Consider the following 27881-nt stretch of genomic DNA (forward strand, 5'->3'; position numbering starts at 1 on the left):
TTTTTATACTGAGTAATTTCATTCCTCCAGCACACACATTGTTTTCCCTAACTAATATACTCTAATAATACTAATATACATTTATCTTATCTCTTTCTTCCTTTTTCCTTAAGTGCCAACAATATATTGAAAGCTGCAAACAGATAGGTTTCATATCTGTTGATCTGATTACCTTTAATTTCAAAATAAGGTACTATAATTTCTTTCCCCCTCTTGGGCTGTGCAGTACCCTCTGAAATCCATATTGCTTGTTTACATATCTTGAGAAAACATTTTTATACCTTATAATATTGCTTGGGGAATATGGAGTATATAAAGCACTTAGCAGGGTGAAAGGATATGGCTGCAGTGCCATTTAGAATGTTTCTGGGATAGCAAAGCATTTCATTGTTTGTTTTTCTGTGTACTTTTTGTAATAACCAAGATCTTTTGCACTCTCTTGCACTTTTGGAGGTCACTAAGGTCATGCCTGAACCAACTAGTGCAGATTTACTTCCAGAATAAGTGCTTCCAGAATTTCTTTAATTCAAACCTGACAGAAGATATTTATTCTAGTCATTGCCAGTAGTAAGAAGCAATGTGAAGTAAGCTGTGCAATCTGCAGAGCCCAGGTCTGTACACAAGCAGATCAGGAGCTTTTGTGAAAGATGAGATCTTCCCAGCACAAACTCTCCCACAGAGGGGATGGCCCTGGCACTGCCTACAGAATAGGGAAAAAAACACCATTTCCAGCCGTTGTACAAAGAAAGCTCAAGATAGAAGTGCCTTTAAATCCATGTAGGGACTATTCAGCATTGCTAATTCCATCCACTTATTGATTTAAATGTGCCTGGTTTAGTATGCATCTCTTGGGGAAGTTTCATTATGTGAGTAGTTTTAGAAACCAGCACAGCAATAACACAGGTGAGAGTGAAAAAAGTTTGCAATGACATAAGGGTGATAGGTACCAATCTTGTTTGGTGCCTGCCTAGGCTCAGGTCAGACTTACCTATTACCATGAAACCTTCCTTTCATAACTTTTTTAAAAATCCAGAGAGAATAAAAATAATTAGGAAAACAGAGCTATTTGGCAGATGAAGGTCCCACCTATCAAAATATTGTGCATCTGTTCAGGACTTACAAGCCTAATTTCCCCCAAATAGCTGTAGATTAGTCAACTGCTATTTTTAGATTTTGTGGATAGCCAAGGGAAAAGTAGAAATATACATCTGGAACACTGCATATGCAGCATTAAGTAGAAAAGCTTGTTTTCAAAGAACATATTTGATGTCTTTTCCAGATTTCACTTCCACCATCTGTAATATCCTCCTTGGTCCTTTCCATCTGCTGAAGAACTGGGTATTCCACAGGAGCATTATCCTAGCAGGGACTAGCAGTCCCTAGCAGTGTGAGTAGTTATCACAGGTGGTTGATTCTCTCTGGAGCCAGGGGTGCTCTGTATCTTCCAGGGACTCTCAGCATTTCACAGCAGGAGCTCTGAGCTGGAGGATTATAAAAGTCAATGCTGACTGCTAATGTCTTTTCTCATTAACAACACAGGGAGTAAAATGAAAGGTATGGCGCCACACTGCAGTGAGTGCAGCATGTGTTTGCAAATCTGAAGATGAGGGGCAACTTTGAAATTTAAGTAGTCAAAAAAGTAAAAAAAAAAGAAAAAAAATCCTTAAAATAGTTCCCAGTAAAGGCACAGTACTTTTGTGCTAAAGCTAATCTTGATACTGGAGATAGACATAGAAAGTAAGAAACAAACTGGCATTACCTTTTTTGCACAGAAATTATAGCACACAGATTGTCCCTGCCAGCACCACAGAAGGTGGGAGCATGGGGACATGCTGGGAGAGCTGGCACTGATTTCTTCTGCCCATTAACCTGATCCTGCTCCCTCAAACCCTCTCTCTCACAGGTCCTGTCCACACTGGGGTCAATGAGCCCCATTTTAGTTCATGGCAGGTGACAAACCCTAATCAATCTTCAATGCTGTGTGCTCTGGGCACACCCAGATGGTTGTTGGGTCCAACCAAGTTCACAGAGCACCAGAAAGTGCTTGGGGATGAGGCAGGTCCCAGGCTAACCCAGGAAGTCAGTTTGCAAGCTGGGGCTTGGGTCAAGGCAGTCAGTGGGCAGCAGCAGGCACGGCTGAGCTGGAGAGAAGGACTGTCCCCAGCATGGCTTGTGCAGAGGCTAAAGGACCAGCCCCTGGGCTCAGGAACAGGCATGGAAGAGATGCCATGTGAGACTGATGAGGGCCATCATGGCTTATTGTGCCCTCAGAGCTCCAACAGCACAGAGGAAACACATGACCAATGAAGGAAAAGCCTGTTGTCAAATTATTTTTGTCCCCCTTGAAGAAATTCTGTAATAGCATCCAGCTATATTGTTGCCAGCTAATCATGAAAAGGTGCTAATTGTCAGCTGATAAGGAAAAGGTAACACAAAGGCATTGTAGCAGATCTCTCAAGAGTCTGGGCAGTCAGTCTCTGCCTCTGGTGAAAGATGTAAATTCAATACTCACATCAAAGGATGCAGTCATGCACACAGAGAACGAAACAAGCACTGGGCACCTACTGACCACTCACATATTTCATGTCATGGGAAATACCAGATGGAGAGGAAGGATGGTTGGAGGGCCACATGCAAATGTTTGTATCCAACCTGGACCTTGTCTGAACCGAAATTCACAGCTGGCTTTGGCCATAAACATAATTATAAACATAATTGATAAAAGCATTATAATTTATAATTATAAACATAATTTATAAAAGCAGTTAAGCATCTAATTATGCATGAACAGAATTTGCAGTGAGGCTTAATGAGCTCCTTAAAAGTTAGGGATCTATTTGAGTATCTTCATGTATTGAGATAGATTTAGAAGCCGCACACATCTTCTCCAGAGCTGGGGTCACAGAGACTGTAAAGCAGAGATGATGATGTTCATCCTTTCCTGACACATTCCTCCCAGAGTCTCAGTGCCTGCTTTCCATCATCAGGGCACAGACCATCACTCACTGTATGTGTGTGTGTATACTCTGAAATATAGATGTATAAATACAGAAAGGAGCAGAGCTGGTGGTGTCATTTGGCTGCTCTGGCAACAGAAACTGTAATATCCTTACTCTTGATTTTGGTACTTATGTATATGTGTGTATAAAAATAATAATAACAAAAAGTACACATTCTGACACTTAATCTTACAGTGCCTTATATCTTCATTATACATATCTGTGGGGAAGGAAGGCAAACACTTCCACAAAGTAATGACAGAAAGGATTTTGAGCAAGACATGGAAGGCAGATTCCTCCTGCTGCAATACAAATTAGGAAACCCTTGTTCTTTTGCTCTCTTGCAAACTAGAAAAATAGTCAGTTTACAAGTGATTTCTTTGTTCTTGTTTTAGTTTTTTGCTTGAGCACAAGAAAATATTGGGTTTCTCTGCAAGCCTGCTAGGATCTGATGCTACCACAAGACCACAGGCATGTTTAACCTGGTTTGAGCTGACCAGCCATGCTCCAACCTGTCACACCCTAGCAAGGATAAAGTAAAACTTGCAGCCTTAGCTCATCTCCAAGCTTTGTAGATGTGGGCAGTGCAGCATAACACTTTGTTACAGATAACTCCCACAGAGGGAGGTGTCATGTAAGGCAAAGATTTTTGCAGCTTGTAGCAGCTGTATGTAATGGCTGTCACTTATATTGTATCAAAGTTCCTCACCCGATATTTTTCATATGAAATTTTTATGAAACATTTATTACTTAAAAACACCTCTCTGCAGCTGAACATTGGAACTAAAGGGCTCCCACCAGAATGTGTATCACAGGTAATGAATGTGGTGATACTTGGCAAATCTCTCTTCCTCACCCTGGAAAAGTCAGAGTCTGAAGTCTGGGAATAGTCTTGTGCTGAAGTCCAGTGGGAGGCATTAGAGCTCAACACATAAACAAACCAATATTCTTCAAAAAGCAGTGAAAATACAGTCATATTAGGGGTCAGTAAACTTATCTGGAGGATGCTAAATCCAAACCACAGCACACTGCTGCATAACCACTGAAAGCAGCAGAGGCAGAGCACCTGCAAGGATGGTGTTTCACATTTGTATTTCAATTTACCCTTCACTGCTCTCAAGGAAAAATAGAGGTCCTTTTGTGAAGAGCTGAGCACAGGTCTTGCCAGCTGATGGGAAATGCATATGGAGGGATTTATGTGGTGGAGCTCCTGCCTGTGAATCACGAAAACCCAAGAGGATTAATGCTTCAGACTGAGAAATGTGCACAGCAGTAGGTCTTGGCCCTGGATGGGAGAGTCCAGCAATTACTCACTCTTGCTCTGTTTTCTGGACACTGCAAATAAGCAGGCAAAGCAGCAAACAAAACCAAACAAATAAAACAAATCCAGAGACTCTTTATAAGAAAGTAGACATGCCATAGAATTAATGTACTGCACTATAATACTCCTTGATCATAAATCTAAATGCCACCTAAAGGGTATTGTTGCTCTGGATCAAAACAAAGTATATTTATCGAAAAGACACCAAGGCAGACAGATCCACGGAATTTGTGGTTGAGAAGCACATTTCTAGCCTCCAATTTAAATGGAATCAGAACCATTTAATCTGTTCTTTATACTGCCATCAGCCTGGGTTTCCGGAGGTATTTTCAGCAAGCATTAGTTTTCAGACACAGACATATCTATGATTTATTTATATGGGACTGAATCAGAAAATATTTAGTTCAAAACAAGGAAACAAGCCCTGGTGTCCATGGAAATTTTGTTTTCAGACTAATTACAAGGTTTCAACAGCCAGTTCATTTAAATGGCTAATTTGTATTAGATAAATTTGGCTGTGCATAATATTAAGAGAACCATCTGAGTGGAAGTAAAATTACTCTTCATATTAAAGAGCTATCAAGCCATCATTTCCATTTTCTAAAAAGTCATTTTAGTATTTTTTACACTGTTATGACCAGAAAATGCATCACATCTGGATTTTACAAGATTTCACTGCATAGACCAAAACATCAAAGTGGAAGCCTATTTTTTAGACCATAAAAATATATCTACTTCTAAGTAGATATACACTCAGTCCAGTTTCAGACATGGGGCACAAGCTGGATGCAAGATGGGTTGTAAAGTAATTTTTGTTTCCTACAATATCAGGCTTTGCACAGTGCTCACCATGGAAAGTGAGAGGCTGTGCCTTCTTTTGAGGAATGAGATCCTGCCCAGTATAATTTTCTTCTTCTTCAATTCACATCTGTGAGAATGTGCTGCTCTAATTTAGTGACTTAGAAATATTAGAAGAGTAGAAAACAATCATTGTAAACCTCATTAAAATTACTCAGGTCCAAGCAAGTCTGGTAGTTATGAAAGTATAAAGCAAATTAAGAGAAAAATGCAGTTAAAATTGAAGAAATCAGAATCATGCAACTTTCTCTTTTTCCATCATTTTGCAAGGATCATCCCCCATCTGACTCAGATTCTGCCTATTACCAATAACTACCACAGCCATAAAAACAAATTTTCAGACTCTTCTTTGCGTCTCCTTCCCCACCCTAAGGTAATCCCTTTAAAAACCTTCTCAGAGTTTATCAGATCTGATCAGAGAGGACGCTGCTTAGGGATTGTGGAGGCCTGTGTCTCCGTGCTGTTAGGCAAGGCATCTATTCTTTTATAATGCCTAAATCTTCCAAAGTTTCAAATACAGCAGAGCTCTGTAAATAGTGATAATAGCCAGAATGGGTTTAACTGCTTGTGGCTGAAAATCAGGTAACTTCACCAAATTTACAGAGAAGTATTTGGGTTGTGATTACATTTTTGTCCTGTTTGATATAAATACAACAATTGTTGAGGCCACACCAATTTTCCTCAACAGTTTTCTGCTGAGGGCACAAAGACTTTCTTCCATAGTTCCCCACATTACACATATGTCCTTGAGCCTGCAGCATACATAAATTATAACAATAATCTATACTTATTTCACATTTTATTTAAAATACCTCATGATTAAACTATTTATTGAAGCTAATTTAGTCTTAGTGGGAGAGAATAAAAATTTCTTATTAATTTTATTAGGAGCTGATTAAATATTTACCAAAATGCACTCTGACAAAGCTAATTAGAAAAGCTATTTAAAAACCCTCAGATATATGCTTATGAAATATTTAAATGTCTGCAATAAAGCTTTTTAAAACTGCATTTAAAAATTACTTGGACAAAAAGAGGTGAAATTTTAAAATAAAAGTAAAGCCCCCTGAATAATACACACATTTGTCACAACCCAAATACATTTGTGGGTTTTTCTGTAATAGCTTTGCAACACTGGCTTTTCATGATGCTGAAATTCTCATATTTTCTGTGGAAAATGTATAGAAATTTTGTGTAGCCGATATTTTTGTAACTGATTCAAACTGCATTTGCTTAGGTGAAAGTTAAATTCAGACCACAGAAGTGCTCTCATGAAGCCACATCACTTGATTTTACTATCACAGACAGATCTAACCATGAACTAAAAACATTTACTGAGCCAAAATCAATTTTTCTCATGTTTGCTGCCTCTCAAACATCTCTATGTGCATGAACAGCTCCTTTTCAAAGGCAGATTCCTTGGAGGAAAGTGAATTCAAACATGAGCATCATTCCCATGCTCAGTCTCCTTCTTCTCCCAGCAGCATCAGAGATATGTGATTGCTACTGAGGCTTCTGCATTACCAAGCAGCAGCACATAATTTTGGTGTAGAAGCTGTTGCTCTTGTGTTCTAAGAACATTTAACTTTCTATATTCCTACAATGTTGATAAATTACCCTTCTCAGAGAGCTGTGTGTGTGTTCCAGAGCAGGGAGTAGTGAAGTGCTGTTCCCTATTCCCCTTCCATAGTGACAGCTCTTCATTTAAACTTTTCCTGGTACTTTGCACAAAGAGATGAAATTTAGCTCCCCCTGCTCCTGTTCAGTGCATTGTGCAGTTGAGTAGTCCCTTTTTTTATCTACAGGTGGTTGCATGAAGGCAACCTCATCATTCAGCAGTAAGGAAATGCGCCACATCACATAAAATTGTCACTGAGATGAGAGTAGGGTGATTTTCCCAGATTCCTGGATTATGAGGCAAAACAATCTTGTTTTGCAGCAATCTCAGAGTCCCTACTATATATGGTTCTTTTTGATAAGTGAGGAGCAGTCAGGAAATTCCCTGATGTCACTTTGGACAAAATTGATTACTTTGCCTTCAGGCATTGCTGCTATATCTTTAATCATGTGGTATTTCATCTACAGTCTTTGAAGAACAATGCTAACTGACCAAACTTTATTTTATAAAGGGTATGGAGGTGTCACACCAGCCAGCACTAACATGTGCACCCTTTTCTAAATCTCACCTAAGCCCAGGGAAGCCAGGAGAAAAGGCTTTTGGAAAACAGTGCCAAACATAGCCTGGATACTTCAGAGTACAAGAAGAGGAAAAGAAACTTGGCTTTTCCATTTGAAATATGCCCTAACAACCATTTCATAGGGAATTCCTTTGAAGATGACACTTGAAATTTGGCAGAGCTGCTTCCCTTTTTTCCCTTGCTCTCTTATATGCATATGGCATCACATGCCATATATGATATGCATCTTACAGCTCCCAGGAAATTTCTTCCACATTTGGTTACAGGCTTTGAAAAATCTCTCTGCACAGATATGATCAAAACTTGCTAAAAGCTCAGAGACCCTGTCTGCACTGAAATGTTCATACCTGGTGTGCAGGGACAGAGCAGGGCTTTCCCTTCAGCATCTTCTCTCTCTTTCACAGGGAGGGAGGTTAGTGGCAGGGCCTCAGGGATACTCAGCAGGGCTGTTTTGAACTGTGGTGCAAATCTCACTCCCTTTACTTTGCTTTTTTTCCCTGTGAAGAGTGCAGAAAGACATGGCAAGTTCAGCCTCTGTGCTCCAGCCCTTCTGAGGGTAGGATAAGTTCTTGTCTGGTCTGTGTGTGTGTCTGGAAAGCAGAAATCCCCCCTGGCAGTGGTGCCCAGGTCTTGTACAACAGTAGGAACACAGCAGTGAGGAAACTCTCAGGGACAGAACAGGGCAAGGATGCAGAGAAACAGGGAAGAGATTGGGAGTGTAAACAGGAGGCAGAAGGCAGCAGAAGAGAAGGAAGAATTGAACAATGGAGATGTGGAACTGCAGGAGAAAACCATAAACAGGAGATGAAAGAGAGGGGCAAGGAAGCAGTAGAGGTAGATGAGAGTGGGGTGGGAATGGAGGCAGGCTGCAGACACGGGGACTGAAGAATTTGCAGCCACTGGTAAATCCTATCCTGCACAACCTGGAGCTGAACTCCAATAGCTATGAAAAAAATGAAAAGTTCACATATAATCTCTCCTATCCTTTCTTTTATAACTAAACAAGCATGGTAGCTGGGTAATCCAACAACAGTCCTTTACAGAAAAGGAGTTACACAGATAAATAGGGTAAAGGTACTGGTTATGTGACAATTCTCAACTGTGACTATTATCAAATCAGAGCTGATAAGTGAAAGAGGAGCATAAGTAAAGGAAAAAAGAAATAAAAAGAAGATAGAAAACAATAGACTTAATGGAACAGAAAAGCTGTGAAGATAAGAAGTCAGAATGAAATTGGGAGATGAAAGAAAAGAAGATAACAATGAAGGAAGGTGCTAGAATAGAATTTCCTAAAATTACTGAAAGCATGAGAATACTTTCATCTGTCTCTGTATGACCCCCAGTTGGTCCAGACACTTGGTAAAACATTTTTGGTGTTGCAATAGCAGCAAGAATCTTCATTAATGAGTTTATTAGTCATACAGGTACATACCTGTATAAAAAGAGTAGCAATAAGTGTAAAAAGAATATAAATAAGTAAATGAAATCTCAGGCACGGAAGACTCAAGCTGCTTGCCTGAAGAGTTGAAGAATGCACCTAGTTCAGCCCCAGAGTACTAAATCTGGTAGTGTAAAATGAATTAATTACAGCAAGGGCTCCCTAGCCATAATTCTGTCTCTAATATACAAGGTCACCTCCTAGTCCTACTCTGGGAGAGCAAACCCAATCCTCACTTCACCCATATTCATACAGTGAGATGATTTCTGATGCAGAACATTTGGTTTTAAAATAAGCCTTCAATATGTCTGGAAATCCCTTGTGAGCCTCCTGCAATACATGACCTCTTTGTACCCCAGTGGCCTTTCTTGTGCTTAAAGGCCAAAGTTTCTGTGCTGAGAAACATTATCATTTACACACTTGTGTGCTGCTGCCTTTAGCCTGTGAACTGGGATGGGGTTTTGCTCAGTAATAGAAAAACACAGGAGCCAGGACCTTGGAGTGATGATCAATAAGGAGGTATCGCCCTTTACTTCATGGTAGGGCACCCTCAAGGAGCTGAAAGGTTTGGACTTGAATTTGCACTCCTGGTCAAACTCTTGAACTTCATTAAAATTGTAAAACAACCACTTGATTTTTCTGATGATAAAAACTCAGAGCTGCAGTTTCACAACCAATTAAAATAACACAAGTAATGAAACAGAAATATGCTAATTGCATGTCATAAAAGTGCCTGTCTCCAGATGCATTTTACGTTGCCTATTTCCTCTCCATAAAAATGTACATATTTATCTCTTTCAGCTAAGCACAAAATGAAAAACAAATTATGGTTTTTTTAATGCTTATCTGGAAATAAATATTAAAACTAGACATCAGCTTTATGGGATGCAAATTTATCTTCTTCATCTCAAGGGACTTTTAATGAAGGGACATTCAACCGAGAGTCAGGGAAGGCAAAAGGATCATTGATCAGCTGAGCTTTCCATGAGTCTCCAACATTGATCCTAATATCTGTGTGCCCCCTAGGCATTTGTATGTCTAGCAGCATAACATTATGACAAAGGATTTTGGTTTATTTTCACATTAGAAATAAAAGAGCAAATTCTTTCCACTGAATTTTTTCAACATTTTTCAGCTGAGGAGAGAGACATTACGAAAAAGGTGTCTGTAAGACATTAGGAGAGTGAACATTATGCAAAAAGGAAAAGGAAACTCCCACCCTGTGTTTTACAGTCAATTCCAATTACTAAAATTAAAACCTAGACTATTGGTTTTGGCGTTTGGTTTTTCCCTCTCCTCATAACTCTTTAATTTTGGTGAGCAGAACAACAACATTGAACATTAAGAACAGGCTCAAGGCCAAAGTTCCTGAATTTCCATATGGCTGAAACGTTGCTGGAGCTGGCTGTGAGTGACCTGTTGGGGACATCTGTGGGGTGTCCTGGGGGACTTCCACACACCTATGACTCAGAGCTGCCATGCAGTTGTGAGTGAAACACAGACCTTTATTTTAGAAGTATAAAAAAGGGCCAGAATCCTAATGCATTGATTGATAGCTGCTGTTGTCTGTGCACTGTCTGCAGTGGAAGATGATGACTCAGGACAAAAATATTGAAAAATAAAAAGCATAAACTTCTACATTATACATATCATGACATCAATATTTTAGAAGTACTGAATAAATTGCTCAGATGTATTGCTCCTGGCCTCAGTCAGGCTTATAGCTAACTTTTTATAATTAAATCATTTATTCTAAATGTGCAGCAAACCAATTCACTCATGCTGAGGAGGGAAAGCCAGATGTCTGTAGCTCACTCTCGTTGTTGCAGCATTTCAGCCCAAGTGTATATCTGGCACTATTATTTACAGGTCTGTTTCTTTTGCCACTGTGATCTCCCAGCTCCAAAACAGCTGCACCTGAGAGACCCCTCCAGCATGACTTCCTCACATCACCTACCAGAAGCCCAGCTATTCAGTGCAGAAATTCAAACTGATCACTTAAAGAGTCTCCAATACAGACGATGACAGGAAATTCAGGGCAGAAATGGTTCTTGAGAGCCCAAGGATGATGGAGGAACTCTTCAGGATAGAGTTTAGGAATAGAGAGAAGACAGGTGGGTGCTTGCCCTTGAACCTACACACCGAGCAGTTTCCATCCAACATTCTTTCTGCCCTCTCTTCCTGCAAACCCAAGTTTCTTGTTCCTCCACACCTGAGATAAGCTTGCTTGTTGCTGCACACACCACTGAGGCCATGGCAGAAGATTAACAGACTCTGATGAGAGCACAGGAACTAATTGAACTGTTATCTTTGAGCATCTCAGCCCATTCTTCCCTCAACTTAAATCAGTGTGTTGCAGCCAGGTTTGAAATACAGATTATCAAAAGGCTGCTCCCTTTGTGTATATGCATCACTGAATCACACAGAAATACAAAGCAGCTGCCACTGCCTCTTCTGTAGGAACCACACTTCCTAAAGCTTTCTGGAAAAGGCAAAAAAATCAGAAATCTTTTTGTCCCCTCCATCCATAAAATGGGGACAAAGTTATATTGCACAAGAGATGATGACAGGAAGGAAATCTCTAGAAGAGCCCAAATTAGTCTAATTCTGTGATTTTATCCATCAGAACCTCCTCATAAAAGCTGTCAACTAGAAAGCTGTCACAGGAGCCACAGCAGGCAACTGACTGCCCAGAAGTGCCTTTGCCCATGCATGCATGGATCCTTCTCTTCTGTAGCAAAGAAAGTCACATATTGAGCTTGTTTCTGCAGAGCAGCTTCTACACAGTGCTGGCAAGCAGGTCAAGTAAAAAACTGATGCATTTGTAGCATTTATTTCCTAGAACTCCTGAAAAAATTGGTTATTTTCTCCAAGCAGGTGGCAGCGTAAAGGGTAGAAAACTGAATGCCTTGCAGGGATCAATCTTGCACTTCTAAGCCCTTGGGGCAGACTGTGCAACCAGAGATGTGGAAACTCCAGCAGCTCCTGGTCAGTCATCCCTGGCAGAGAGATCCAACCAATGGAGACAGTGACCTGCTGCTTTGGCTTTGGACAGGAGAGACAAAATGAAGAATTTTAACTCTTTTCTATTATGAAACCTGAAAAAAAGGTACCAAGAGTGAAAAGTTCAGTGCAGGAAATTACAGCTCTGTTTCTTTGAAAACCCAGCACAGCCTGACCCTACAGGGCTTAAGAGGTGTTGGAAGGTGTCTGTGAAACAGGAGGAAATTGGAAGATCAAGACCAAAGTCAGACGGGTGGCACAGATGTGTTAACAAAAACAGTGCTTCTTGGCTATAATTAAAAATTTTATATTCAGTCATATTGGCCCTTAAATGACAACTTTAATTTCCTTAGCATGCCAATATTATTTTTATAGACTTTTCAGTCAATTTTTTTTTAAATTTTTACAGCAAGTTATTAAGTACAGGTCTTTAAAAATAGCAAGTGGTATAAATGTTTAATAGCTCTAAGCTGTAGCTGAACATAAACTAATAAATCTGTTATTATCTATTGTCTTATTTCTACTTCCATGAAAAAGCCCAATCCTGCAACTGCCTCTAGAGGTGTATTAAGGCAATTGAGATCTTAGATACAGCATCAAGCTGTGATCCCACCTAACTCTAACCTTTCTGAGTTCAGCTGAGCTCAGATAGGTATTAAGTCATTGCCTTGAATTTAGAATAGAAATAAATCATTAATAAAAAACAGGAGAGCAATAAAACAGTATTCACAATTATTAATATTAATTAAAAAATGAAACCTCAGACTGGACTTAAACTTTTGACATCAGTTTTGGTCTCCTTCAAAAGGATATCTCTGTGAACTAAAAAACTGGTAAAAGAGCCACAAGGAGGAGCAGGTAATTTAGAAAAGCAGACAGGACTTTGGTCTTTTATCAAGAACATGCATGACTGAGAACTGTATCCAAACCCAAAATATTTAACTTCACAGGCAAGGGTGATGTCAAACATTAACTTCTCACTGATGGGTTCTAATTTTGGAAATTAACTGTTGTCTCCAGTACAGGTATAAAAAATGTCGATAAATGGTCGAGTGTCTCCCATTATTAGTCTCTACAGCATTTTTATTGTGAGCCTTTCAGTCAGACAGTTGGCTTCTTTGCTCTTCACTGAATCCAGCAGGAATTTTGCTTGCAAATTTAGAAATAAACAGAAAAGAAGAAAATCATTGTCATAGGACACAGCAACTACACTTGCTAAAACTTAAAACAATAGCAAATACTAGACAGCGTAAAGAAATTTTAAGGAAATTGTAACTATCCTCCCTAGACAACTGATGTTTTTTACACTTATAACAGTGTTCAGAACTGGACAAATATCCTCAGAAGTCAGACAGACATGGCACCTTGCCATTAACACAATAAAACCCTGCTGGTTTGTACCTGGTCTTCTCCAACAGTTCCTGAGATCATCTTGTGGGTTGTTTCACAATGCCAGCACAAGAAATGGCCATTCCCAGAGGTGTGCTAAGCCACTCTTACATCCATTCAGTTCCCCTCCTCTTCCCACTAACTCACAAATGACAAAAAACCCAGAGCAAGCAGCACTTAGTTCATTTCATGCTTTAGTTTGTGTGAGAGGGGATTATTTTTCATTCTTGATCACTTAGCTGTTGATTCCACAATACAGGATACATGAGCAGGAGGAAGAGAGCCATATAGGCATCTACACAAAAATCTTGAATGATAAAAAAAGACATGCTAAACACCCTAATGTGCATAAAAGGCAGTAATTTCAGGCCATCTAACAAACACTCCCCTCATAACCTATCACAAGCAGTCCCAGTCAATTACCCATTCAATGCATTCAAGTGAACAAATGCTGCCTATTGAATAGGAAGCATCATTCAGTCTGAATTCAGACTTTTTTTAATGCTGTTTATGATTAGTTCTCAAGCTTTATTTTACTTGGTTGAATGCAATTAGTATCTCAATGCCAGACTTAAGAATTTGTGCAAGGGAGTGTTTATCCCCACTTTTCTCTTTGCACTTTTTTGTGAATCCTCAGCATTGAAATGTGTTGACCTGTATAAAGATCAGAAGTACTTTTTTTTTTTTTTTCCTTTCTGTGTCCCAAAGACTTGAATTTAATTTGTAGTGCCAGGTCTATGGAGTAATACTTATTCAATTCTGCTTGAGTTCTCATTCTGTACAGCCAGGACCTTTTGTGTTTCAAATTTGCTCTTTTTATGAAGAAATATTTCTGTAAAGCAAAAATAAAAAAGAACAATAAATGCACAAACAACCTTTATACAGCTCTTCACAATCTGAATCTCCTGCTCTGGCTTTGCTCATAGACTCTGAGAAATTTGGGTATTTTATTCCTTTATTCTTCCCCTTAACCTGTAATTAGTTAAGAAAAAAAAAAAAAACACTTTATTCCTAAGGCATTGGTTAACAGGGCACACACCAGCAAAGTGGGATTGTAATTTACTGCCTCTTTTAAGCCACCAGGAAATGTCAATGCATTTGTAGTGCCATAAAATTAAGGAAGTCTGTACACAGTGAGCCTATTTCTATATATAACTCCCTCACCCATCATCCACAGATGGCACATTTGAGATGACGAACACAGTAAAAACACTGAGCCACTGTGTTTATCTAAAACATGTATTTTTAATTACATACCACAGTCCAGGTTTCTTCCCAGCTTTCACAGTCAGGAAGGAGTAATTTGTTTACACTTGACTAGAGCAAGTATTTCATTTGCCTGCTAATATGGGGCACGCATTCCAAGATGGAGCTGAGAAATATAGCAGCAAAGATCAACAAATTTTAAAATAATATGCCAAAGCCTGCCAAGTATAATCATTGGGGCACATTTAACACAAACTACACTTGAGTGATAAAATCTGTAATGTTCATGAATATCAGAAGGGCCCTACATAAAAAGAAGGGGTTTTTTTCCTTGTTAGATTTATAAGGCTGATCTGCAATGATGGTGAGCAAAAGAGTTTGGCCACTTCTCTCTCCCTGCCTCACAACCATGCAGACTTTGCATTGTTTGCTTTTCTGTCACTGGAATGGTGTCACATACAGCAGAGATCCTTAAAGTTTCAACAGCAGATAGGCCCCGCAGATAAATCACAGCAGTAAAAACCAGTCATCCTGTGTCCTCTTGACCTACTTATATCCCTGTTTTCTCTCTAACTGCAGCTCCAAATGCCACATTTTCTACACATCCAGGCATAAAATGTTATAAACTTACTAAGCACCAACTGAAATACATTCAAACACTGAATGTGGACAGGCAGCATTTCATGAGCAGTGGGACAGATAGAGACACAAATACCTGCAGTCAACCCCCACATCTTTTATAGCACTCCCATGTTCCCAAGCACAGCTTTTTTTACAGCCTCTACTAGTCCACTCCTGGCAAACCAAAGGTGCCCCATGGCTGCCCTCTCTGAATGGGCAAGGGGCAGAGTTCTTGCTTTTCTACCAGTACTGCTTTTATCTGTACCCTCACCCCATTCCCAGTATCACAAGGAAACTGGGAATTTAAGATCTTTCAGCTCCCTGAGTTATAACAAGAATGCAATAGCTTCAAAAACTACTGGGAGGAATGAAAGGTATGTGGGCAAGCAGGCCAGAAACCAACAGAATGTACATCCTTTGTAGACACCTGGTATTCAGATTTAAAAATCAACAATAAGACTAACCACATACAATAACTCTCATCTCAAACTGTTTTGCAAATGAATAGGAGAGATCATTTCATACTCTTCCAAAGTGAAGCCTTTGGAACAAAGCTGCTATTCAATAAGGCACATCAACATAACTAAATAGTCTTGGGACAGGGAATGAAAAGGGATTCTGCAGGCAGTGTCATTCCCAGCAAGAAGCAGATTAAAATTCTGTACTAAACAGAAAAAATCTTTTTTTTTTTTTTTTTAATGCAATGCAATACAAAGATAGCACAAGGGTAGCTAACACTGGAGCTGGAGAGATGCACAGCCTCAGAGCCTTTCTTAGGACGTCCTTCCTTACATAAGTGATTATATCTTTTACTGACAGTCCAGATGAAGATGTTGGGAATACCCACATGACCAACCATCAGCAATTTCAGCACAGAAGTCTCTAAATTGGAAATGGATAATCTGTTCTGCTGATGCCAGTCCTTGGGCATAGATTACTCCTTTCTCCCCTGCCTGACCTTCTCCATGACACTGCAGGGCTCTTCCAAATGCATTCACACAGATTTCGTCTTGGTCCAAGTTGTCAGCCCAAGTTTGCCATTTTCCTGTGAGAAAGCCAGTTTTCCTTTGTTTTATTTAAATAGGTAGACATGAGGTGGGGGAAGCACACCAAGATGTGGGGGAGATCTGAAAGAATGTGAGAGACTGCGAGGACTACTTGATTATAGATTATGTGATGTGAAATAATGGGTTCAAAAAAACCCCTAAAATTAAAAAGTGCCTGGCTTTGAAAGCTAGGAGAAGTAGTATACTTTGAGGATAAAAGTGCTAAATTTATTCATTAGTTTATGTCTTTGAGAATTTTTGTAAAGTAGCTTTTATGAAGGCAGCATAGATTCCTCTCCTGGCTGCAGAGGAACAGGACCACAGGCTGATGTGCTACTCAAAACCAGTGCTCCCTGCACTCCCAGGTCCCACACACTGGATTCATTGATCCTAAAATAGGTGCTGAATTGACAATGGACACCTCTTGGAGGTGCCTACCCGATGCAGTCCTTGACTGCTTAACTGGTGCAGTAAGGTAGAAAAATTCCAAAAGAAAGGCCTCATAAAGTCAGGCTTGCTCTGTTAGATCAGTGGCCTGTCATTTCTTCTAAGCAAAGCTAGAACTTTGCAAGTTCCCATGTGAAAACAATCCTAATGTGAACAGCTCGTTAACATAACAATCTATTCCTGGGTAAAAAACCAACTAGCACCTGCATAAACATTAAATCTATCCCAGGAGAATCAGTGAAGAAAATAGGTAAACAATTTAAGAATAGAGAGATTTCATGGACAAGAAAAATACCTTTTACTAACCAATAGAATAATTGGCAAGAAAGCTACTAACCAATTGGAGTAACACAGAAGGTCAGTAAAACTGGATGTAAAAAGGAGAACATGCAGCACAAAACCAAGTTTTTGCTACCAAGTTTTGTTCAGTGTGTCATTTCTGTCCATCTCTACTACAACAACCTCTTAGATCTGATGGATTTTCAGCACAGGGTGAGACAACTAACAGGGCATTTTCTATGCCTCTGTGTTTTTTCAATGTGCTGCTACAAAAGTCTCTGCTGCTGAAATGGAGTCAAATACAATTGGTTTAATAATTCCTGTGCTTAAATCATCAAACTTTTACAAATTGCACAGGCTCAGGGAGCCTGGAGATGTCCTCACTGGCTTTAAAGTGCTAACCAGTGACTGGTGCAAAAATGAGCCATTCAAAACCCAAGAAATTTCTTGGGTCCAGTTTGTGAGTTACATTCCCAGTATCCTCCAATCCCAAAGTCATTATGTTACTAAATGTGAATGATATTTACTGCAAACAGAGACTCCAGGAAAGCATTCTCAGCCTTCCAAAGCAATTTTCCAGCCTCTGATTTCTGGTATAAAATCGTTACATGTTTCTTCTTCTCAGCTATGCAGTAATTTGAATGGAGTGTGGTTGCTGCAGGGAATTAATGAGAGGAGGTGGCTGAACTTCACTTCCAAGTCATCAGTCAAGACAGATAGAATCAGTAGCAGGGGTCAGTGGAGTAAGTAAGCCACAGCTGTGAGCCACTAGGACAGGAAACCACCTTCAAAGTTTGATATTTACTTTTTAAAGGTCCAAGAAGAGATTTGGAAGGTCTCAAAATCTTGGCTTGTAGCCTAATGCCTACAGGCTCATCACTCTCTGTGCTTGATCACTCACTAATTTCAGATGATCTCAGGAGCAGAGACCTTTTCATCCCCTGTCTGCAGGAGCCTGGTGGCCTGAAATTGATTTTCTTTGGCTTTTAATATTCAGAGAAAATATTAAGATATTTAAGCACTTAATCATATTACACTTTATCACAGTACACATGAACACAGGCAGACCTATATTGTGGAAGAGAATGAGTACAAAGTATTAGCACTGGAAAAGCTTCTCTTTTGAAGAATTATATATATATATAAAAAATTATCATATAATTATTCTTTAGCTACAGCCAAAAGAGCTAAACTGAAATTTCAAGAGTACACGTGAAATGGTCATTGCCTAAAAGTTATCTAGTCTCCCTGTCAAACCAAAGTCACCAATAGGCCACACTGCCTTTCCCAGGGGCTGTGCCATATAACAAATCAAAGAGGACTCAGTTTGTTGAAAACTTTCACCTGTGGGTTTAAAGTTTCTGTATTGAAATCAGTACAGGCTGGGCAATGGCATCAGTGGAACTGTCAGATCAACATTAGTGCTTTGGAAAACCTTGCTGATGAGATGCACTTTAGCTAATTGAACTTCCTCATTTAGAAATGCAATAAAAGATTCTATATTTGTACTTTCATCTGTAGAGAATTGTTTGTACCACACTAAAAAGAGTTTTTCAGCCTTTCTCTCTGTTGAACCACTAATTTATTTTCCTTACAAAACATTATGTCATATATACTCAGACTGCCTTTTCTTTCTGAAGTCTCCCATACCTTGGTTGCTTAGTTTTAGACACGTATCCAAGATTACTAAACTGAATTTCCACTTCCATTGCCTTTAAACTAAACAAAACACATGACAGCCTTGATCTCTTCTCTAATATAGGGGTGTCTTCAGATGTTAACCACCAGTCCATTTAATTTCTAGACTAGATAACCCATTTGAAATACTACCTATCTTTGACTTTCCCTTTTTTCTTTTCTGCTGCAACATAATCTATAAAGAGGTGATAATACTGGAAAAATGTGTGAAATTGTTCCTTTGCAAATAACATATATTTAAACATCAAAAGGATTTGTATTTCTGCTTAGCTAAACTATATTAAATTGCCATATAGTATGTCAAAACTATACTCATGTCCTGGATTTGTTATGTTCTTGTACATATTGGAAAGAATATTTTTTTTCCTCTTTTTGCTTTACTTTTGTGGCGAATAGGGGAAAAATGTCTGTTATTTTCATAATACGGCCCAGAAAAGTCACTGCCACTGCAGTTTAGTATAATCTTTCTGCCATCTGAAGATTCTTTTTAATAATTATGGGATGCTGAAGTTCACATATTACTAGTAAAACCAATGTAAACATTCTTTTCAGGCCACTGCACAGTGACTGATTCAGTCTCGCATCCAATCTGGCTTTTCTTCCAGACCAACCACTTGAAAACAGACATTATATATACTAGAATTGTGTAACCATAGTTTGATCCAGAACATTTAGCTGGAAAAAAGAATGAGGGGAAACAAAATCATATGACAACCTGCATAGTGTTCAGCACATAGTTTTGATTTTAAAATATGGAAAAAATTGCTTTTTATGAACATATCTCATTTCCTAAAGAAAACTCTCATTTTGATGAAACCTTTGTTATTTTAATTTTTTTTTTAAATCACAAACAAAAAACTCAAAAGATTTCCCCTAGGCAAATAAATAGTGGAAAAAAAAGGCATAGAATTAAAATTGTCACCCTGTTCTTCTAAGCCTTCTGATGTTTACATTCTTGTAATGAACTTTCTCACACACTTTTCTCCAAATAATTATTGTTTTACATTCTTTTCTGGGGGAGGAGAAATTTGATGGACTGTTGGTTTGTCCAGTGTCATTGGAGAGGTGGCACTGTCATCCAATCCACTGTCACTTTTGAAAATCTATAAATGTTGGAGTCAGAAACTAAATGCCCTTCTTTTTACCTTGGAGATTCCAGTGTCCATGTCATTTTGTGTCCTATACTGACATTGAAATATTTTGCTTAACCAAAGTCATTTCAGAGCTATTTTCAAGATTTTCCAGGCACTAATGAGGGCTGTCATTAATTGCAATCTATCAGTGCTGGAGTCAAAGAAATTCTTACAAGCAGAGCCAGGTTTAACACACACCCCAAGATGAAAAGAGCAGCAGGAGGAGCTCAGGCAGGACCGCAAAAGCTGCTGGAAAGGGAGGAGGGATGGATTCTGCAGCCCACACTGAGCACAGCACCAGTGCAGAGATTCCAAACAAAACTTGGCTACTGAGGACTGACTCCTCTGCCCTCAAGGAGTGCTTTGAGAGCAATAAAACATTCTACAGCAAGCTAGGTACCACAGCCTTGCCTGGATGTTTTTCCTCTGCTTGGGCTCTGAACAGTCTGTCTCCTTCCAGATAGCCATTTGTACCAAATTTCTTTCCTAGCTTCTCAGCTTCTTGACATTTTTTATGGGTTTTCTTTTTTTTTTTTTTTTTTTAATGATTCCACTCACCACCATCACATATATTAACAACAAACTACTTGTGGGAGAGACATGGCATATTTAGGAATGTCACAGCTTTGGGAACCTAAATTAACCTGCTTAAATTAGGGCACTAGGGGCCATCAGAGCACTGGTTGCTCTCTTTTGGGCACAAAGAGCAAGCATTTTCTAGGGGATAACTCAGCACCTCTAGGTGAGGATCCCACCCCCAGTTACAGGGAGAGTCCAAAAAATGAAAATGAAGCTGGGTGCTGCAAATGTATTTTTTACTCCTTTGGATATCTTAATTTTTTTGGTTAGGTTTTTTGCAGGTTTTTTTTTTTTTTGAGGTTTTTAATACCTAAGAAAAGAGGAAATGGTATTTTTTTTCATTTATACTTGTTGGGGGGGGGATTTAATCTTGATGTACAATAGATGGATTCTTTATAGAAAAAGGACTATGGCTGCAAGTCTTCCTGATGCAGTTTTCTGTTTCTGCAGAGCTGAAAGGCATAACTGAGACAGCCAAACTATAGATTTCCATAACATATTCCTAAATAACAAAATATATTTGAGTTAAAGGGGCATTATTCTGAGAGTATTAGCCTGCAATGTGTGCAATAAAACTTTGCTTAGAATTTTGGTGAGGAATAAAGTAGCATATGATAAAATATTGTGTGACACTAAAATAAAGAAGGCAAATACAAGTTACTGAGGTGCTTTGAATCTTTTTCCTCACAATCCTTTTGAAAAAAAAAAAATGACATTTTCTCAGATTGATCGCTGAACTTTTATGCCCTTCACTTAGTTATACTACTTCAAAGCAATAGGGAGGGGTTTATCACTGCTGTGGTTTGTTTGGGTTTGTTCTAATTATTACTAGAACATTTAACACCCAATTTTATTATTTTTACAGTTTATATGATTGTCAGGTACATGATGACATCTGTGTAATATAAACACACAATATGACTTTCATATGCTCCAGTGTAAACCTTGTCCTTTGCCTTACCTGTAAATCCTCCCAGAAAACTCTGAAAGTACATTCTAATTGCTAGGATTAGTAAGAGCAGATTGCCAAAGCAGTCTGAAATTAAAACTGGCACAGATTATAGTGATTTATAGTGTACCTGCCACTCGCACCTGTCAGGAATAAAAATGTGAGACTCCCATCACCAACCTCTCCTAGGGCATGCAAAGGCAATTCAGTGTTAGCTCCACAGGAGGAGGGTGCAGTGCAGGAGAAGAAAACACTTTGGTGCTTCTCTTGTGACCACCCACTCACAGGTACCTTTGTTGATGTGATAAATAAATATTGAGGTCAAAGGAAGCAAATGTCTTTTTTATTCAATTTGGGGTTTTTTTGTTGTTTTTTAATTAAATTCTAATGCCCAGTTAAAACTGTCAAAGCTTCTAGGTATCCTAGAGCCAATTACAAACTCATTGTACCAAAAGTTTGAAGAAGAACGGGTGAATGAGCTTAAAAAGACTGAATTATTTGTTTGTTTGCTTGCTCAAAGAACTCTAATATATACAACACTTTTTAAACTAGACGTAACACAATTTTCTTCTTCTGGGCCATACAACCTTCTTTTCCTAGGTGCATGTTTGATGATGGAAGTTCTCTGACATTCCAGTCCCCAGGTATGCAAACACTTGTTTGTACTGTGGAGTGGAAGCACCAACATACAGCAAATAATCAAACTACTGAAGCCCTGAAGTTGCTGCGGAGTCATTCCAGGGTTTCATGGAAAACAGATCAAGCCACCAGCTGGAGAAGATATCAGACCCCTTTGAAAAGTAGGGCTATGGTGGGGATTTTTGGTTTGGTTTTTTGTTTGGTTGGGTTTTTAATTGTTTTCTCCTAACCCATGAAAGCCCTGGAAGAAGAGTAGGGTTGGTTTTCCTTCCCACTTAAATGTGTGCTCTCATTAAGGACAGGAGAGATGCTGGGAAGCATTTGGGGAATGGGATTTGCTTTCCAGATCCAAGTACATAACTGCTTTCTCATAGCAAGGGATAACATTTCATGTCTCCAAATAAGTCACCTTGATAACACAGGAAAATGCTAGGGGAAATATTTCCAGTGAGACAGAGCCTTTTCATGTGCTATCCTGTTTAATACCCAGTGATGCCAGTTTATACCAGTGGAGGACAGCTCCAGTTTGTGGTGAATATCAGGAAGTTACATTTCTGAACAACCAGTAGTTCACCAGTACAGTTTGGGCAGATGTTCATGCTGGGAAAGTTAAGTGAAAAATATTTTCTCAAACCTAATTTTTCTCTTTTAATCTAAATCATCAGTTTGGATTCCTGATAACTAATAAGTTATGACAAATAAGTTAGGGCATCATGATCTTCATGTACAATATGACTGAAAAAGGTACTCACAATCTCTTGGGTTGTATATTTTAGAATATCAATTTAAATGCAGATTTTTAAGTCTCCAGTTAAGCATCCATGAGGGACGTCTCTTATTTGATTAAAATACCAGTAGTGAAAATATTTTGGATTTAACATATTCTGTGAACACAGTTAATAGGGAGCCCCAGAGAGGATAAAGTTGAATGGATGAATATTTTTGAGGGAATTTTCAGGTAATGCAGTAATTCTCTAAGCAGGCTTACCTCAACATAGCATAATCACAACATCCTTTCAAAGGAGTTAACACATTACAGCAAATAACTACGTAATTTTTCCTTTTATCATCAAAATTAATATTTACATGTAGAAGAACTCTTGACCAAAGAGTTCCTGGTGGTGAAAAGCCAAAAATTGTAATTTACCACACTGCATCTTGACTGTGTTTCAGGCAGACCTGGAACTAAAGTCTTTGCACTGATTAAATGGAGATGTATTATACGGCTGTATAAGTATAAATGCTGCTCTCTAAAGCCCTGTTCTAGAACTGATGGGGAATGATATCCTCTTCCACAGCACAAATCAACTTTATGAAGTTTAGGGAGGCCAGCCAGGTAACTCAACTGGATAAAATGGATCCCTTTGGACAGCATCTTCCAGTCATGCCTTTACTGCATTGAATGCATGCCTAAAACCCAAATTATATGAAACAACTCAAATAAGGCAAAGGAATGCTTAAGTATTTCCAGTTTTAAATTATAAAAGATCCCCATCCCCCCAGACAAAAAGTTTAAAAGAAACTGGAGCTAAATATGGCTTAATTTCAGGAAGCTGTATAGAAATTATGAGATCCCAAGAAAAACTCTTCAGCAAAACTGAAAATTTATCACTGCTGATTCCTGTTTTAGCAATTGCATTACTCTAAAACAACCTTGAAACCAAATGCCTTTCACGGAGAGGGTTGTCCGACCTGATCTACAAAGCACAGAAAAAGTCAAGCTAATGTGAGTTATATTTATTTTATTTTTAAGCCTAGTGAAGGGACACTGAAAATTACAAAAATCCGTTTTAAGTGAGCTGATAAAAAGCAGAGGGGTGTTGCATGATGACTTAGGCATGTCAGAAGCTATACAGATATTTTTCAGAACAGGAAAGCTTCCTTCCCTTTCCATCTGGCTGTGACAGTCAGCCTTGCTCACTGAAGGACTACTGCCCTTGCAGTGATGGATTCAGATCACCATGCAGAGCTAATTATTCAGTCTGCTCCTGGCCCCAGAGAAATGAATTTAAGGCAAGATAGGAGACAGATATCTCTTGACAGATACGGATGTGTAACAATGTATGAGGAAATATCACTCAGTATGATGATCAAAAGGGAAGGCATGCCAGCAGCCAAGCACTCCTCTAGTCTTCCTGAGGCCAGGGGCAGTTCAGTGAGGATGGTGAGGGATATAATGAGACACTGAGATGCTTACAGAGCTCCTCTTGATGTTTGGCTCCCCAAATCCTTTTAAAAATATTGTGTTTGCTCAGCATAGTTCCCCAGTTTATTTCTTTTCCTGCTGCAGATGTTGTTATAAAGCTGCTGGTCTGGAAATAACATAAACCCTTCCAGCATCACTAACATTACTTCAAACAAAGTTCCAGAAACCTCTGGAGCACAGCAGTGACTATAAGAGGGAACCTCATCTTAGTCCTTCTGGGAATGAGTCATATATCCAGCCTGGACTCTGTCTTGAGTGACTCAGCAACAAGAGAAGTCCTCCCTGACATTCATCATAGAACACCCAGCTTGTCCTTCCTCTATCCCTCACTCCCTCTAGCTCTGCCCATCTGAGGCAGCCCCCTAACACATTTAACCTCCTGTAGCTGTGGTAGAGAAGAGTTTATTGGTTTATTTCTTTTTGAGTCCACTAAGTTACATCAGTCACTGAGGCCAATGATGACCAGAAATGTCATAAGTACCACAAGAGTCAGAGCCACACCCAGCCATCCTAGTTCACATTTTTCTACTTTTTAAATATTTCTATTTTCCAATTTCATCTTAATCACCTAGTGATTTCAACTGAAATCACCAGCTACAGCAGATTTAGGTGATTAGAAAGATACATTCCTTCAAGATACAGTTACTCTCCTTTGAAAACAGCAATGAGGGCTCCATGCAAGTTGGAAATGTAAAAACCAAAAGAGGAAGTAGTTGTTAAATTGCACCACAGATAATTATTTCACAGTGAAGCATCTTGTGTTTAAACTGTAATAATATAAACCTGTAAAAGTAAAGATTTTTTCCCCCCTTCAGTTGCATCAATTCTATCAAATTTTCTTTACCAGTGATTGTGGGTGGGTGTGGTGGTTATTATTCTGAAACAAACAAGAGTCTCCACCTTATTCCTAGCCCAGAATTTCCTCAGTAACCAGTCAACATCAGTGCTGTGTCTCTGTAGGCACAGACAATCAGAATAAATCTGACCAGATCATACTCCAAACTCTGTCTTAAAGTCTTTTTTGTATTGCCTGCAGGGTGGAAGACTGGATAGCAGAATGAATTTTCCAGATGTTAGGGAAAAAAATAAAATCATCAACACTGCTTACAAGTCTTTCATCTGAATGCCACTCATCTTGCAAAAATCCGCAGAGGTAACAAAGACCAGGTAAACAACCAGCATTAGCTACAGAAAAGGAACAAAAAATAACTTACAACATCTCAACTCCTTTTTCCAAACAGTTCCTGAATCACAGGAGACTTCTGAGCAATTTTTAAACAGTTTCTCCTCAGTTCTTATGAAATTCAGGAATGATTTGAGACTGCTTTTACATGCAACATCCTCCTTTCAACTACAAGCATCCAAGCTCTTCTATCTAAGGACTGAAGTCCTGCTGACTGAAATGAACTGTACAAGACTCAAAGGATGAGCTGAAAAGAAGGCCCTTTCTCCTTTTCCTTATTGAGACTTTTGAATATTTTCTATTTTTGCAGTACTCAAGTTCTTCACACAAACTAGATGTATGTATCTTCTGTGTGATTTCTGGATTTTCAACATTACTTTGTCACAGGAGCTTGCTGCCAAGGGCAAAGATGAAATGTGTGGCAAACACCACATTCCCAGCAGCATTCTGGATTTTCTAGACAATGTGCCAAGCACAGCAGCTTGTGTAAACTGGTGACTTCTTACTGGATTTCAAACTGCAAAAGTCTTCAAGTTTTACAACTCCTCGGAAACTGGGATTGTAACACTTCTCTGAAATTCCCCTTTCCAATACTTTTAAGAAGAACAGCCTTCATAAAATCACAAAATTTGTCTTCGTTTTCAGTGCCATTAGCCATTTTCTCAGAAAATGCAGCTCCCAATGGTGCTAAAAGGGGACACAAATGAATCCAATAAATCTTTACATTTATAGGAAAAACTCCAAGAATATAGATAACTTGGCTACTTTAATCTTCTGCAATTTCTGATCATCCAGGCTGTAAACACAAGATTTCACTTCCTGTGACATCAGTCACAACAATGAGGTGACCCAGTTGGAATTCAGGAGATCTAGTATTTTTTCCCCTGACAGATCCATGGCTCTGAGCAACTCATTTAGTTTCACATGCAGGAAGACGCAAGCATCCAAACTTGGCATAACTGCTTCTCTTAATGCTTCTTTCCAACACCATTTTTAAAAGCACCTTCAATAGCCACCTAATTGAGGAATTACCTAAATTTTTATACTTTTTGCCAGAGGTGTCTCAACAGCTTTTTATATCCTACATGCGCATTGCTCTTCCCTTGCACTTCAATTGGTTTTGAAGTGTTCCAGTGTCCAGGGCCCATGTAATGGTTTAGCCTGCAACAAATGCAAACAGCCTCCTTTCCATCTTCCTTGGAACGTGAGGGATTCCTCTGCTGCTCCTAGAGACATGTGACTAGTCCACATGTTCCTTGCTCTCACAGATGAGGTGACCTGAGATTGGTCCTTATCACATTTGAAAATGTTCCAGACTTGAGATTCGTTGGCGATTGAAAGTAAGGCAGTGACCCTGAAGCCTGTTAAGAGATTCTCAGGTGGAACAAGAAAGCAGTACAAAGCAATCCTCTGAAAGCATTGAGGCATTACTCACCTTAATGTTCTAATGGTCAAAAAGGCAGGCATCACTAATTTGAATTGACTTGGATTTAATTTAGGATAAAAAATAAAAATCTCTAAAACTGCTTGGATGGCTGGGGAATTTAGCAGAAATTCAGAGACTTTGGCATCAGTCAATTTTCCACTATGCTCCTGATTAAACAAAACACTGTTACATCACAAACTAAGACCACTTCAGGAATTCTAGACCATTTTGACTCTCTTTCACACACTTGTCTCATTTTGTTTTCTACAATCTGAAGAAGATTAAGGGTTTCTATGAACACAATTTTTCCTGCATTGCAACACGTGCTATAACTTTGAGTGTCTATTCAAAGAGTGGCTACTGCACACAGAACAGATGAGATCATGCAGTCAAATTCTGCTGCTCCAGCAGGGTCACCTACAGCATGCAGCCTGGAGTCATGTCCAGCCAGATTTTTAACAAGTCCTCTGATAAGATTCTGAATCCTCTCTGGGAAGTTGGTTCCAGTGTTTGACCATCCTCATGGTAAAAACACATTTTCTTGCATTCAGATTGAGTTTTCTGAATTTTAATTTCTGCTCATTGTCTGTTGTCCTTTCAGTGGGTGTTCCAGAGAAGAGTCTGGCTGCCTCTTCATCCCCTGCCATCAGATATTTATAGGCACTGAAAAGATCCTCCTGTGAACCTTATCTCCAGTTTACTGACAGGTTAATTCTTGTTCTGCTGACAACAGGGAAAGATCTGTTTCTTGTTGTGCTTCATTTTCTGAAGAGTTGGAACACTTTTCTGAATCCCAGGAAAGCTTTTTAAATGTTTGATAAGTTGGCTTAAAGAAAGCAACTGGCCTCAGTGGTATTTGTTAGTCTAGGAAACTCTCCAAGACGTTTGCTGGCACTTTGAATCTTGTTCTTGGTCAGCTCTTCTATGAGACAAACCTGAAACTGAGATGGCATATGGAGTCTAATAAACCTCTCTGTGTGTGTACTCTTATTTATGTCCTCACAGTAAAAGGCTCATAAATTCCTTGGGAAAAAAAAACCATTTTCCAAGTATTCCATGGAATAAATGAAAAATAAAAGATGTTTCCTATAAATATTTTATGTGACTTTCAATATGGTTGAGATATCAGAATTAGTAAGAAGTGCTGGAAGAAGGGTATTCTGCTTAATTTTATCAATACCACCACCAATATAAGGTGGAGTGCTACAAAACAGATTGCAGATAACTAGAAACAAAGTGAAGAAAATACACTGCAGAGTTTTC

Source organism: Fringilla coelebs (assembly GCF_963513975.1).
Source record: "Fringilla coelebs genome assembly, chromosome: 5".
NCBI lineage: Eukaryota > Metazoa > Chordata > Aves > Passeriformes > Fringillidae > Fringilla > Fringilla coelebs.